Source organism: Pipistrellus kuhlii, unplaced genomic scaffold (genome assembly GCF_014108245.1).
Source record: "Pipistrellus kuhlii isolate mPipKuh1 unplaced genomic scaffold, mPipKuh1.p scaffold_m20_p_23, whole genome shotgun sequence".
In the NCBI taxonomy this organism is placed as follows: Eukaryota; Metazoa; Chordata; class Mammalia; order Chiroptera; family Vespertilionidae; genus Pipistrellus; species Pipistrellus kuhlii.
The window spans coordinates 6878054-6892808 of NW_023425522.1; the positions used below are offsets into that span (position 1 = coordinate 6878054).

At 53.4% G+C, this 14755-nt stretch overlaps 1 protein-coding gene across 2 annotated transcripts in view; it reads left to right on the forward strand.

The window, feature by feature from the left end:
- GAS7 (growth arrest specific 7) overlaps positions 1-14755 on the forward strand; it is a 194911-nt gene that overhangs the window by 50014 nt on the left and 130142 nt on the right. The window contains exon 1 of one of the 2 annotated variants that reach the window (XM_036452204.2): positions 12270-12388. The exons of the other annotated variant lie outside the window; for it this stretch is intronic. The gene's annotated coding sequence lies outside the window, so the exon portion shown is untranslated. Of the gene's footprint in view, positions 1-12269; positions 12389-14755 lie in introns of those variants that run through there. 2 annotated transcript variants of the gene reach the window in all.

Sequence of the window (14755 nt, forward strand, 5' to 3'; positions counted from 1 at the left end):
GGTTTGCGTGTGCTCTGTTGAGACTCAAGGGGCCCCAGAGGTGGTTCTGGACTTGGCTGAGGTCTTTGCCTGGCTCTGGTGTGTAATCAGCATTTGTAGGGAGGGCTGGAAATTCGGATTTACTCAGCTTTCTGCCCTGGTCCATTCAGCCTGGCTGCTGGAGCTTGCCCTGCCATCCTCGGGGCCTAGGGGGATGGAGGGATGGAGACGGGACTCACATCTCGGAGGGAATCAATTCAGAGTTCTGGGTTAGGGCATTCTCTGCGTAGGTTCAGTGTTTCCCCCCGTTCAGGCTTGTTTTTTATTGATTTTTTTACAGAGAGGAAGGGAGAGGGGTAGAGAGCTAGAAACATGGATGAGAGAGAAACATCAACCAGCTGCCTCCTGCACACCCCCCACCAGGGATGTGCCCGCAACCAATGTACATGCCCTTGAGAGGAATCAAACCTGGGATCTCTCAGTCTGTAGACCAATGCTCTGTCCACTGAGCCAAACCAGTTTCAGCAAGGCTGGTGTCTTTAAAGTCAAAGTTCTCAGGAAGGTCATCTTCGCCTCCAGTCTGTCTCTCCATGTGTGTTCAGCGGAAATGCTCTAGGGGAGCCAGGTGGGGCTGTTGACGGGGAGGGGTCTGGAGCAAAGGAGGAACCATTCCACGTGGTGCCCCCGCCCAGGGCCCACAGAGCTATTGGCAAAGCCCCTAGCCCCTGCCCTGGCAGCCCCCAGCTGGCCCAGCTGCACACTGCGGGCCGTGCAGAAGTGGGAGGGCTACTCGGTGGCCCCTAGAAACCAGGATCCCCTGATATAAGCTGGAGCCGGGTCCAGGAGGGGTCGATGGGGACACTGCTGGCTTCTTCTCCAATATCCACGAGCCACTGCATATGAATTAACCCCAGCGTTCCGAGCAGAGCCGCTACCCACGTCACAGAACGTTGGATCATTTCTAGGGCTGGTGACAGATGCACATGTCAGGGGCCAGGAATTATGTGCCACTGGAGACTGGCAGCATCCGCAGTCATGGGGACCACGTGCCCCTCTGGAGACATGAAATCTCTCTGTCGTGTAATGTTGGTAATTGACTCAAATAAAAAAGGGCAGCGAACAACGTGGTTCTGGCCCAAACCTACCAGCAGCAGCAGCCTGGACCCAGCCCTCAGGTGGCATCCCTCTACCTGCTTAGACGTGCCAATCCAATAGGCTGCCTGTGCTCGCATCCCGGTTTCCAGACTCCCGGCTCCAAGGTTGTACCAGGACTCTCCAGCTGAGGAAAGGGGGCCCCAGCGAGGCTCAGGAAGCTCACCGGGCTCAGGCAGGGGCAGAGCTGGGATTTGAACCCAGAACCAGCTGGCTCTATCCACTCTGCTGTCACAGGGACGAGAATTCTCGTCTTCTGGGTTCTGCCCCATATTCCTGGTCTTCAGCTCGGATCGGCTTCTGACTCTTGAAACAGGGCTGTTGCTGGGCCAGCAGGCAGCTCCCCTGACCTCTGTGAACTTTGCAGGGACAGGAGGGAAGCTTGAGGATCCTGCTCGCTCGCGTGTGCCTGTGCATTCCCTCTCCCTCTGTCCCTCACACTCATTCATTATTCATGGAGTTCCTCCCCGACAGCTCCAAGGAATTCCCCAGAAGGAAGAGTTGGAGCGAATACACTCTCTTTCTGAGAAGAATTGTAAGAAGGGCCCCTTTAACCCGTGCCCTCCCTGGCGCTGCTAGTGAGTCAGTGTCCAGGGAACGCACATGGTGCTGCCAGCCCCAGCCCTCGCTGGGGGCCCCTGGGGATCAGGGGGCCGCTCGGACTTGGCGACCCAGGTGTGACCCCAGTCCGGGCCACAGGGGCAGCACCCACAGTGGTCAGCCCTGGAACCAGAGTCCACCTTGTCCACGTCCCTCTGGCTCCGTGGTAGGGAGAGGGGAGGGGAGGGAGGGTGTCTGTGAGGGGGGCAGAGGGAGGGAAATGTTACTAAATAAAACAGGGCGGAGGGCTTCTGAGAGATTTACTGGCTAAATATTTTCCGGATGTTTTCATAGTCCTGTGAGCTGCCCCAGAGGAAAGCTAACAGGACTTGGTCCAACTCCGCAGCGGTTCCCACTCAGCGACCCTCACCCAGCCTCATTCCCGGCCCGCCCTCCCCGCCCGCCCCGCCCTCTGCAATCCATGCTGTCACCGGTGACTCCCCTCTCCCCCCTCGTTCCCCTGTTTTTAATCTCATTACACACGCAGTTGTACACCCTGTTTTCTCCCTAAACTTACTATTAATTGACCATCTTTCTTCGTCAGTAAGTATATCTACAGCCTTGTTAGTGTTGGCTATGAGCTCGTTGTCTGGATGAACCATTTATTATTTAAATCCGCTGGTGATGGACAGGGGGCTGCTTCCTTTTGTTTGTTGTTTTGCTGTTGTTAAAGCCACAGAAGCTGCATTCCGGCGATGGTGTCTTTCTCCAGAGACTGGTCCCCAGAAGGAAGAGGGAAGCACCCACTTTACAGCCCCTATGAGTTCTCCCGCGCCCGGTGCCCCATTGGCTGGCCACGACTGGGGTTTGCAGGCCCAACGGGAGTTCCTAGTGAGATCTGGTGCCCCCCTGTAAAGGGTGCTGGGGAGCTGGGCGAGAGGGAGGCTCATCTCCGCCCGCCAGGCTCATGTCCGTGTGTGGGATAATGGGATCCCTGGCTCCCCCTTTGGGACACAGCCTGTGCTCCTTTGGGACTTTGTTTGGGGGTCCGGCCTGCCCTGGACCTTCCTTGTCCGCCCTTGGACTGGCCTTTCCTTGTCGAAGGCTTGTGCAAGGCCCCGCCACGAGGGGCTGGTCAGAGCCGGGAGCCGGGAGCCATGTGGGGAGCCCTCTGGGCACAGTGAGGGCTCTGTGTCCTCCCCCTCCTCGCCAGGGGCCTCCGTTCACTGGAGGGGAGTCACGCTTTCCCCCTTGAGATAAGAATAGAGCCCGACTGTGCCCCAGGACAGAGTCTGGCTTCTTCAGCTGGCCCTCCAAGCCCTGGCAAGGGCGCCCAGATGGTACTGGCATGAGTGGGCCCTGGCTGCCTGCCCCGCTGGCCCCTTGTGCATTGTGCGGCCGGGACACTGGGTGCAGTGTGCATGCGTGGACACTCCCCCACCCCGCCCCACCCACTGTCTCCAGGCTTCGCTCAGGATGGAGGGGCTCTGCCTGGATCCGCTGCCCAGGGCTCTGCTGTCCCCTTCCCTTCCCTGGGGCCTCCGACTGGACCCTCCCAGCGTTGAGAGCACCCCTGAGGGGCCAGGCCTGTCTGTTCCTGGGGGGACTAGAGCCCTTACTTGGTGAAGGGGGGGGGTTGGGGGGGGAAGATCTAGGAGAGGGCCAGCGGCTGGGCATTGAGTTGAAGGCAGCAGTTCAGGGACCCCCGGGGCCTCTTTGTGCAACCCCAAGGGGCAGGAAGCAGGGGCCGAGATGGTGGGAGCAGTGACTGTGCTGGGCTCCCACCCTCAGCCCGCCTGTGTCAGAGGAGGGAGGGGGAACCAGCAGGACTGGACTGTTAACAGGAGGGCTGGCGGGCTCCCGGCTCCCCTGTAATCTTCTGGGCGATGCCTAGTGCCCTTTAGCCGGCAGAGCCCAAGGCAGCTTCTCGCAGTGGTTTCTGAACTTGCAGCCAGGAACTTGCTGGAAATGCAGGCCCCACCTCCAGACCTGCTCCTTCCGAAAGGAGTGCCCCCAGCTCCAGTCTGTGCTGAGTCCTCTCCTCCGGGGAATTCAGCCCCTCCTGGTGCTCCAGGACCACTGCTGTAAGGAGGGTGTTTGCAAAACAGCTTCCCATGCCTTTCCGGCCCCACCCCACACTCCTTCCTTCTGTCCCCCTCCCATGGAGGGGCGTGCAGGACCCACAGCCCCTGCAGCTCTGCACTACCCCATCCTAAATGCATCAGCTCCCCCAGTGTGAATAACTAGGCGGTTCCCCAGTTTAAGGTCCCAGCAGGCCTTTGCTTCCCGTGGCTGTGGTGAAGGGGGAGAAAGGATCTGAATGGGAGGAGCTAGGAAGAGGCCCCTGTAGCCCCCCTTTTCTGTATGCCTTCTGCCTCTCCCAGCTTGTCAAGAGCCCCGGGCACTTCCTTCCTCCTCCTTCACGCCTCCTCTCCCACCCCATCAGCACCCCCACCTGAGTCCTTTAACACAGCTCCCTTCTCAGCTACCAGAAACCACAGCTCCGTGTTTCTGCTGGAAACGGCCCACAGATGTCCTTGCGTCTTGCTGGGTGGCCGTCCCAAAGCATCTCCTGGCTTTAGGGTCTGTCATGCACCTTGTCCGTCCCATGCTGCAGACCCAGCGTCTCGAGAAGAGCCGACTGCGGTGCTGCGTGGCCTGGCAGCTGCCCTCTCCTCTGACCGAAGCCCTCTGTTGGGCATCTCTGTTGAGCTTCTCTGCGAAGCTGTTGAGGTGTGGAAGGCTCAGAGCAGCTTTGCTGGGAACCATGCTTGTGTTTCGAAGAGCAGACTTCTACTCATGGTCTGGGATTGAGTCCCAGTCTAGCTGAACCACGGGGGTAGGCACAGCATTGGGATGGGAAGGAAAAGCAAAGCTCCCATCTTCTCAAGTCCTCATTGGGGTGGGGGCGAGACTGGAGGAGTTCATGGCTGGGCTGAGGGCGGTGGACAGCAGCAGGACCAGTTCCTGGTGGCTATTCCCTTTCCTTGGTGGCTGTGCCATCCACTGGTCCCACTGGCTAACAGCTGGATGCGGAGTGGGAAGAGGTGGGGGGTCCAGAGGCCAAGAGACTGTTAGGGGTGAACATCAAGGGTCAGCCTTGGCTTTCCTCCAAGTGAAAAGAGCCTTCAGACTCAGCTCACTCATAGCCTCCCTTCTCCCTCTCTTCCTCTTCCTCCCCCCCTCCCCCCAAGAAGTTCTAAGTTATGGTCAGAAGAGTGAGCTGCCATGCTAATGTGGTCTCCTAGGTGCCAAACCAGCTTAGGTGTGACATCCTCCTCTGCTGGGCCCCTGGCAAACCTGCCTAACCCAGGGCTCCGGTCAGAGGAGAGGGCAGCTGCCCGTCCACTCAGCACCGCGGTCGGCTCTTCTCGAGACGCTGGGTCTGCAGCATGGGACGGACAAGGTGCCTGACAGGCCCTAAAGCCAGGAGATGGTTTTGGTCGGCAACTGGCATGGTGTGAGGACATCTGTGGGCTGTTTCCAGCCAAAACACTAAGCTGTGGTTTCTGGTAGCTGAGAGGGGAGCAGTGTTAACAGACTCAGGTGGGGCTGCTGATGGGAGAGCGGGGGGAGATGTGAAGTAGGAGGAAGGAAGTGTACGGGGCCCTTGACCAAGAATCAGACTGTCTGGGGAACATGCAGCACTTTGCTCCAGCGTGTTTTGTGTTTCGTTTTGATTGGCATGCTCGCAGGAATGCTCTTAGACAGTGAGTTTTTGCTCAGTCATAGCCTTTCCAAGTTAGTTGTCTCAGCTCCGTGTCCCTGATAAAATGTAAGCTTTATAAGAGTAGGGAGTGCCTGGGCAGGCCTGTCTGAACATTCCGTGACTATTTGATGAGGTTGATGAATGAATGAGGGGCAGAGGAACTAGGAAGATCATCATCTGTGACTTAGAAGCAATGGTAACATCTTGAACTGTTTAAAATTGCCACCCTTCTCCCCAAACTCCTATGCCCCCACTTTGTACTCCTGGATCCCCTAACCTTTCCCCGCCCCCCTCCATCAGCTTTTAATATTTTATTTGGTTTATTTATATGTTGTTTTTATCTTCTGCTCCTCCCTTCCTCTCCCCATTCTGGAATGAATGCTCCTTGAAGGCAAGGCTTTCCCCCCTTTGGTTTCATTTACTAATGGACCCCAAAGGTTTATTTTTTTTTTAATTTTTAAAATATATTTTATTGATTTTTTTTTTTTTTAAGAGAGGAAGGGAGAGGGATAGATAGTTAGAAACATCGATGAGAGAGAAACATCAATCAACTGCCTCCCGGCACCCCCTACTGGGGATATGCCCACAACCAAGGTCCATGCCCTTGACCAGAACCGAACCTGGGATTTTTCAGTCCACAGGCTAACACTCTATCCACTGAGCCAAACCGCTTTCGGCCCCCAAAGGTTTAGAAGCAGTGCCTGGCCCTTGGTGGGTGCTTACTAAACATTTGTCTAAGGAATGAAGGGGTGGAAGGGCCCCCGGGAGGCACTTGCCTGTGCCACCTAGGCCTGGAATCTGCTCGCAGTAGCCATTGCCTGTTGATCTGGTTGGTCATGTGCTAGTGTCCCGAGGGGAGTGAGGATGACCTGTGTCCCCTAGGAGGCGTGCACACTGCCTGGCCTCCCATGCTTGGCCCTGCTTTGTCCTGCTGGTTTACTGGACACTGGAAGTGGGCCTGGGAGGGCCCCAGGGGAAGACAGAGCCCACCAGGTTGAGCTAGCTAAGGACTTTGGAGCCTCTGGTAGGACCATACTCCCGACTCCCTCCCTACTCCCCCTCTCTGCTCCCCCTCCCTTGCCCACAACTCAGTTTTTACCCTATGGGCTGTGAGAAGTAGGAAATGTTCAGTTGAATAATGATTTTTCTCTCCTCTCTATCCCTCTCCCTTCCTCTCTGAAATCAATAAAAATATATTTAATAATAATAATAAAAAAAGGAAGGATAGTGAGGATGGGTGAGCAGGTGGGACAAGAACCGTATGCCCTTGATGGTCACTGCAGGCTCGGGGGCCCCAACAGGGTATGACACCACGGGGTGGGGGTGGGGGCAAAGCAGGAAAGGGAGGCCTTCTCCCTGGAAGGCGAGGTTGGCTTCCCTGAGACCCAGGCGGTGAGGGTGACCAGTTGGCTTTTCGGAAGACTCCCTCCTGCCGTCTTCCCCTTGGGGAGGCCACCCTGGGAAACGCTTCCTGAGCTGGGTGGGGAGGTGCATCGCCCCTCCCTGCGGACTGCTGCCGCCGAAGTGGGATTCGGAGGAGCCTACAGCTGTGTTTTCGCACCACCCACTCCCCCTGCTGTACACTCGCCAGTCCCGCTGGGCCCCCTTCCTCCCTGGTCCTCCCTCTGCTGGCTGGTGACTCACTCGCTCTTGTGCAACGCAGCTCGCTCTCCGAGAAGAGCTGCTCTCCTCCCCGTTTATGTCTTTTCTGCCGGGTTAATGCTTTCCACATGTAGGTCTGAAGATTAGTGTGTGGCTGGCTCATGGCTGCAACCACCAAACCCCCAGTGCCCAGCTGGGGTCTGGCATGGAGAAGGCGGCCAGACAGCTAGCCAGCGGCAGCGGGACCGAGGGCCCCTGGGAGCCGCACCTCTGTGGCTGTCCTGCCTCCAGCTGGCCAGGCCCTCCCCGCCCCCCAGAGGGAGGCCGGGACGGAGGGCAGCCCCTCTCTGGCTCGCTGGGGACTCATCTTCCCGCCTGTTTCCTGGGCACACATCTCCGGGGTGGTTGGCAAGGTGACAGCTGCAGGCCTGTGACTTCCCACTGAAGCCGCCGTGCCCGGAAGTGAGAGGCAGAAGTTGTAGGGCGTGGAATACGTTATCTCTGTGGCTTTCAAAGCTGCCATACAACACAGTGTGTGTGTGTGTGTGTGTGGAAGGGGGGTTCTTTTTAGAACAATAATATTACCTTTGTTGCTATGGTATCGTGTGGGGGTGGCTGATTGGACCCAGACCTGACACAGGCTGGTGTCCACAGTGATTATCAGACGGGAGCCACGGGGCTGGCTTTCATCTTGTCCCGTGTGAGAGGCTGGCAGGGGATCATTCGGCGGTGGCTGTGGGCACCCGGTTGGAAGCAGTATGTGGAGGCTGGGATTTGGGGGAGTGGTGGGAGAGGGAGGAAGGTCCCTGGTTAGTTCCAAAGCCGGGTCACAGCCCAGATCTGCAGAGGGCTGAGGATTTGGGGATTCCTCCTCAGAGTCCCAAGACACTCTCAGCAGGGAGAGGAAGCGGGGGCGCCTGGCACCCCTGGGAGCTCAGGACTGCTGGCAGCTGGTGCCCGAGTCCCTCACCGGGCAGGTGCTGCCTCCCACTGAGGTGGTGGCGTCACTGCAAAAGGGGCGGACGGGTGTGCTTTAGACTTTCCATTGGCTCATTGCACCTTACTGAACAGGTCGTTCGTAGACCAGACCTGACATTTGAAAGGCGCTCGGGAATCTAGAGTGCAAGGTTGGCCCTCTTCTTATCAGTTTCCTTCCGAAGAGGCGCACGGGTCCCCGGTTTGCTGTGGGGGTTCAGAAACAGTGCAAGCGTTTACCTCGCTTCTCCTCCACACAGGAGGTAGCGCCCTCTTTCTTCTGCACCTGCTGCTGCTGTTTGATTTTTAAATGCAACAATGTGTCTTGGAGTTCAGACACTAGAAAGCATTCTTTGTCACGCCTGCCCAAAGTGTTAGGTGTACATGTTGCTTCTAATCTTTTCCTTCTACCTTAACCGGCTGAGGTGCCCTTGTGTGTCCATCGTGCAGTACATAGATGTCTTTGAAGGATTGCATCCTGAAGTTGAAAGGCTGGAGCAATGAGAGTGTTTGCAATTTTTAAAAATATATATTTTTATTGATTTTTTGCAGAGAGGAAGGGAGAGGGACACAGAGTTAGAATCATTGATGAGAGAGAAACATTGATGAGCTGCCTCCTGCACACCACTCCTGGGGTTGTGCCCGCAACCAAGGTATATGCCGTTGGCGGGAATTGAACCTGGGACCCTTCAGTCTGCAGGCTGATGCTCTTTCCATTGAGCCAAACCGGTCAGGGCAGTGTTTGCAATTTTGATGGAAAGTGCTAGACTGCCTCCAGCCAGGCAGGTCTAGCTTACCTGTCCACCAGCCATGTCCAGGGTGCCCGCTGCCCCCAGCCCCACCAGCACCATGCACTTGCACATTTCCACATCTTCTGTCTGGAAGATTCCTGTGTCTCTACTTTGGGTTGGTTTCCTCCATCAACTCCCCCCATCCCCTTCCCCCCTCCCAGGGGGCAGGGAGAGGGTGGGGCCCGTCCAGGCTCCCGCGGGCCCAGGGAGAGGACCCTGCTCCTGTGGACCCTTCTCAGAGCCGCTGTCTCGCAGATTGTTTACATGTTTCAGCCTTCAAGGGAGACCTCCTTCTTTTGGCATCTGAACTTTCTGCTCAGGATAACATCACTAGAATCCATCTCTTAGTGCCACTCCCTTATCTTCTTCTACTTCTCCCTTTCTCTAATCTCCATCTCCCCCCCACCACGCCCAGCACGAGGCCGGTATGACTGCAGCTTCCTCGCCCTGCTACTTCTGCTTCTCACTTTCCAAAGCACCCTTTGCTCAGTGGAAAGTCAGACTCAAGCAAGTATCTCGGGCAAGATACCCTGTCTAACTGTGCATTCTAAGACACATGATCGAGAAGATTCCAGGGTAGAGTGGGGTGTGGTGGCTGCATCTCTCTCTAAGATTTTCTGGTCAAAGGGCTGGAGGTGGAGCTGGAGCCAAGGTTGCCTGGAGAGATGGTCTAGAATAGGGGTGTCGAACTCAATCAGAGAAGGGGCCAAAATCTAAAATCCAGCCTAAATCGCGGGCCGAATGGTTTACTGAACAGTCATAAACTGTCATTGTGATGGAAACGCAATGGAGTGCAGTGATGACAGCGCGGTGCGGGCCACATTGCAAGGCCTGACGGGACGGATTTGGCCCGCGGGCCTTGTGTTTGACACATGTGGTCTAGAACATTCCAGGATGATGGAGATGTTCTATTTTTGTGCCCCCCGATACAGTAACCACCAACGTTGGCCCTTGAGATATGGCTAGTGTGACTGAGGAATGGGTCTTCAGCTTTATTTTTAATCAATTTATATTTAAAAATATTTTTATTGACTTCAGACAGGAAGGGAGAGGAGAGCAAGACAGAAACATCAATGAGGAGAGAGAATCATTGTTTGTTTGCCTCCGTCATGGCCCCTACTGGCGATTAAGGCCACAACCCAGGCATGTGCCCTTGCCAGAATCGAACTCAGGACCTTTCAGTCCACAGGCTGATGCTCTATCCACTGAGCTAAACCAGCTAGGGCTATCAATTTATATTTAAATAGTTATTTGTGCTTAGTGGATACCATGTTGAAAACATACAGCTCCAAGCTGGGCACTTTCGGGAGGAGAAGAGTCTGAGAAGCAGGGTGCATTCAGCCTATTTTCCTCCAGAAATACAGCAGCCGTTCTCCCCCAGGGAGTGCAGGTCCGGTGACCTGTCGGTTTTGGACTTTATGTATTTCCCTATTGGAAACACCACTGGGGTGAGGCTCCCAGGCAGGCCCATCCGGGGAGCGGGGGAAGGTAGATGCCAACTTGGAATGCGGCCTTCCCTGAGGAATTTCGACATCCACAGATGTCACAGCAGCCGCTGAGCCAGGCATTGTGGGCACAGGTGTGAAAGAAGCAAGCTAGCCCTGCCCAGGTGGGTATCTTGTGCTATTTTTCAATATATGAGTTACATACAGATGCTTCAGTTAGGAAGTCATGATCCTGTACACTTGGGACTTTACCTTGTTGAAAGGGGTTCAGCTGTACAAATTGCTGGTTATAAGCATAGCCACAGAGTTGTCATGTACAGCATGGGGACATAGTCAATAATTATTGTGATATCTATGTGTCCTATCAGGTGGCTACTAGACTTATTGGGATGATCACGTTGTAAGTTATATAAAAGTTATATATAATCACTATGTTTCACACCCAAAACTAATATAATGTATGACCACTGTAATCCTACATAATAAAAGGCTAATATGCAAATCATCTGATGGTGGCATGAAGATCCTAATGTTCTCCCATCCCAGCCACACTCCCTTGGGCCAAGGGAGATTATTATAGCAGCAGCACAGGCACATCCACATTTATGAGCACCAAGGGGCAGACGCTCAAGCAGGAGCTTCCCCCTGGTGGTCAGTGCACTCCCACAGGGGGAGTGCCACTCAGCCAGAAGCCAGGCTCACAGCTGGTGAGTGCTACTGTGGTGGTGGTGGACCTAAGCCAGCAGACGGACACCCCCCAAGGGATCTTGGACTGCAAGAGGGTGCAGACTGGGCTGAGGAACCCCCCCACTCCAGTGCACAAATGTCATGCACCAGGCCTCTAGTTAAACAATAGATTTTGTAAAACAACTTTACCTTTTAGTAAGAAGAGGAGGTATATTCCTTTTTCTATTGCTGCTGTAATGAATCGACACAAACTTAGCTTAAAACTAAACATGTACTCTCCCCTAGTTCCTAAGGTGCACAGTAGGAACTGAATCTATGAGACTAAAACAGATGTTGCAGGGCTGGCTCCCTTTGGAGGCTGCAGGGTGATCGGTTCCTTCTCCTTTCCATCTTCTAGAGCAGTGGTTCTCAACCTAACCTTCCTAATGCCGTGACCTTTTAATACAGTTCCTCATATTGTGGTGACCCCCAACCATAACATTATTTTTGTTGCTACCACGGGTTGAGAACCACTGTTAAAGAGCCTATGACCATCAGAAAACACAGATATTTACATTGCAATTCATAACAGTAGCAAAATTACAGTTAGGAAGTAGCAACGAAAATAATTTTATAATTTTAAAATAAATAACATGAGGAACTGTGTTAAATGACCCCGGCATTAGGAAGGTTGTATCTAGAGTCTCTTCCCTTGGCTCATGGCTGCCCATCAGATTGCCTCCTCTCCCTCCTCATCGCCTGTTTCTGTTCTCACCAAGGCTCCTGCCCTCTTTGTTCTTTCTCCCTCTTATAAGGACCCCGTGAGTGTATTTAGTTCCCACCTCTTATAATCCAGCATAACCTCCGAGGCTAAAAACTCTTAATCACACCTGCAAAGTCCCTTTGGTCATGTAAGGTGACATTTGCAGGGTCTCAGGATTAGGGTGGGTATGTGTTTGGGGCATCTTCAGCCTGTCACTGGGTAACTGTCAATACTTGGTGAAGAGCAAGTCTGTAAGCGAAGCTTGCTAATTAAGTTGCTCACATCCTGGTATTCTGAGCTGGTGGAAACAGCAGAGTTTGAGCAACTTTTGTTGCAGATCTGATGTTCTTCATCCATGGATCTCAAATTTGGTGGGTCTCCGAGGCACCTAGGGAACGTGGCGTGGACCAAGGCCAGAGGCCCAGGCCATAGCCTACGTCAGTGAGACTGGACCCTTGTGTTTTTTTATGAACTTTCCAGGTGATTCTGATCCCCAGCAAAGCTGGAGAACCATTGCTTTCAGTAATAATCTCAGGGATTATCTGTGTGCGTGCATGTGGGAGGTGGAACTTCTTGTCTTCTGTGAGTAAGTGCCAGAGCAGGGCTGCAGGCAGGAAGTGCCAGGGAAGACCAGAGGAGGGGCAGTGTCTGCCGAGGAGCCACCTGTGCCACACCTGGAAGGCAGTGAAGGCAACGAAGGTGTGGCTTCACCAAGGAGCAGCGAGAGTGCCACAGCAGAGAGGTAGACCTTCCCAGCAGCACTGAGGTAGGAGCACACTTGCCACAGTTGGGAACATGGAGGCCATTTGGGCCCAGAGGGGCAGGGGCAGCGACTCGAATTTGACAAGAGGAATGGTAGCAAGATGAACCATCTTGGCAGAGTTGGCAGGGTTGGCTGGAGGCAGGGGCAGGCAAGGTGCTGTGTGTAGCACTGTCAGGGTGGAATGGGAGAAGGCCCGGAGAGAGGGTGGTGGCAGGGAAAAAGGAGAAACAGTGATGGTTGTGAGAGAGGTGAGGGGAAATGTGAACGGGACACTGGTCTCACAGTCAATTAATGCTAACTGGACAAAGTACCACACACTCTATCCCTGGAACTCAGAGAAGAGCTGGGATGTGGAGGTGAGCTAAATGAACAAGGTTTCTGATCGCGTAAGTCTACTTTGGGCGGAGTGGCATGGTGGAGTTAGGCAATAAGCAAACACAAATAAACAAGCAGGGCACTAGCCGGTGGGAAATGGTGTGGAGGCTTAGGTGGTTTCTTTAGACTGGGTGTCCAGGGAAGGACTCTCCAAGGAGGTGACATTGAAACTGATGTCTAGCCGAAACTAGTTTGGCTCAGTGGATAGAGCGTCAGCCTGCAGACTAAAAGGTCCCAGGTTCGATTCCGGTCAAGGGCATGTACGTTGGTTGCAGGCACATCTCTAGTAGGGGGTGTGCAAGAGGCAGCTGATCGATGATTCTCTCTCATCGATGTTTCTAACTCTCTATCCCTCTCTCTTCCTCTTTGTAAAATAAAAATCAATAAAATATATATTTTTTTAAAAAAAGAAAAAGAAACTGATGTCTAGATCTAGCTGTGGGAAGAGATGGAGGGATGGCACTTCGGCATATAGTGAACAGTGAATGCAAAGGCCACCAGGAAGGATGAAACTTGCCCCATGTGAGGAGCAGCTGAGCAGCCCCTGCCCAGTAGAGGCGTGTGGGCACTAGCCATGTGGCTACCAGCCCCATGGGGCGACTGAGCACCTGAAATGTGGCCAGTAAGGCTTAGGAATTTTATTTTAGCTTTAGCTAACTGAAATTCAGCTAACCACACACGGCTGTGTCTTCTGTGTTGAACAGCACAGAGCTAGAAGGTCAGTGTGGCTGGAGAGAGAGTGGTATGAAACGACATAAGGTGAGGCAGATGAAGAAGGCAGACTTCAGTGCTTTGTAAATTAGGCTAGCTAGTTTGGATCTTTTTTTCTAAGAGGAGTGCAAAGTCTTCAGGTGATTTTACTTTAAGATTGTCATCATCTGATTCATGTATTATACATTCCCTCGCTGCCGTGTTTAGAATGAGCTGTAAAGGATGAGAAGTGGGGCAAGGTGAGCAGTTAGATCATTGTAATGCTCTGGAGAGTGTGGATGGCGCCTAGGGTGGGGGCAGTGGAAATGGAGAAATGTGGCTGGCTTCCGGATGGATTTTGGTAGTAGACTGACGGGAATCAAGAGAGACTGAGTGGGAAAGGTGGGGGAACTTGATGATCCTAGATTTGAGGCATGAGCAGCAGGATGGATTGTGGTGGCATTTGCTAAAATGAGGCATGGAGAGCAGGTTTTGTTTTGTTTTTGGAGGTGAGGAAGAGGGGTTCTCTTTTGGACTTTAGAGATTCCTGCTGAGCATCCATCTAGAGATGGCAAGTAGCTGGGGAGTCATGGGGGAAGGTCAGGGCTAGAGATGTGAATTTAGGATCATCAGGAAACAGAAGATATTTAAGGCCTTGAGTGGCTTAGGGTCAAGCTACTAAGGAGAGTGAATAGGTAGAGAAGGGGCAGGGATAGGAGATTTAAGACTGGGTGATGCTCAATCATTGGCATAAGCTTAATGCTCAGTGATTGAGCATCACCCAGGAACCCAGAGGTCTTCAGTTTGATTCCAGGTCAGGGCACATGCCTGGGTTGTGGGCTTGATCTCCAGTAGGGTGCATGCAGGAGGCTGCCTACCGATGATGTTTCTCTTTCATCAGTGTTTCCATCTCTTTATCCCGCTCCCTTCCTCTATCTCTCTTAAAAAAAAAGAAAAAATCAATAAAAACATATTTTAAAAAGACTGGGCGTAGGAGGAAGATCCAGAAAGAGACTCCTTGAGAAAATACATGAGGGGTTTGAAAGCCAAGAGAAGTCATGGTTCTCAGAAGGGGAATGGCGAATGCTGCTGGCTGGCCAAGGACTCCAGAAGAGTTCAAGATGCCCTTGGATTTGGTAACAGCATGGAGGTCATTGGTGACATTGGGAGAGCAGGCTCAGTGGAGTGGGTAGGAGAACATTGGCGGTGAAAAATTTGCTGTGATGAGAAGTGAAGGAATAGGCAGGACTGGAGAATTAGGGGTCAAAGGATATTTCTCTCTCTCTCAAAACTAGGTGTTCTGTT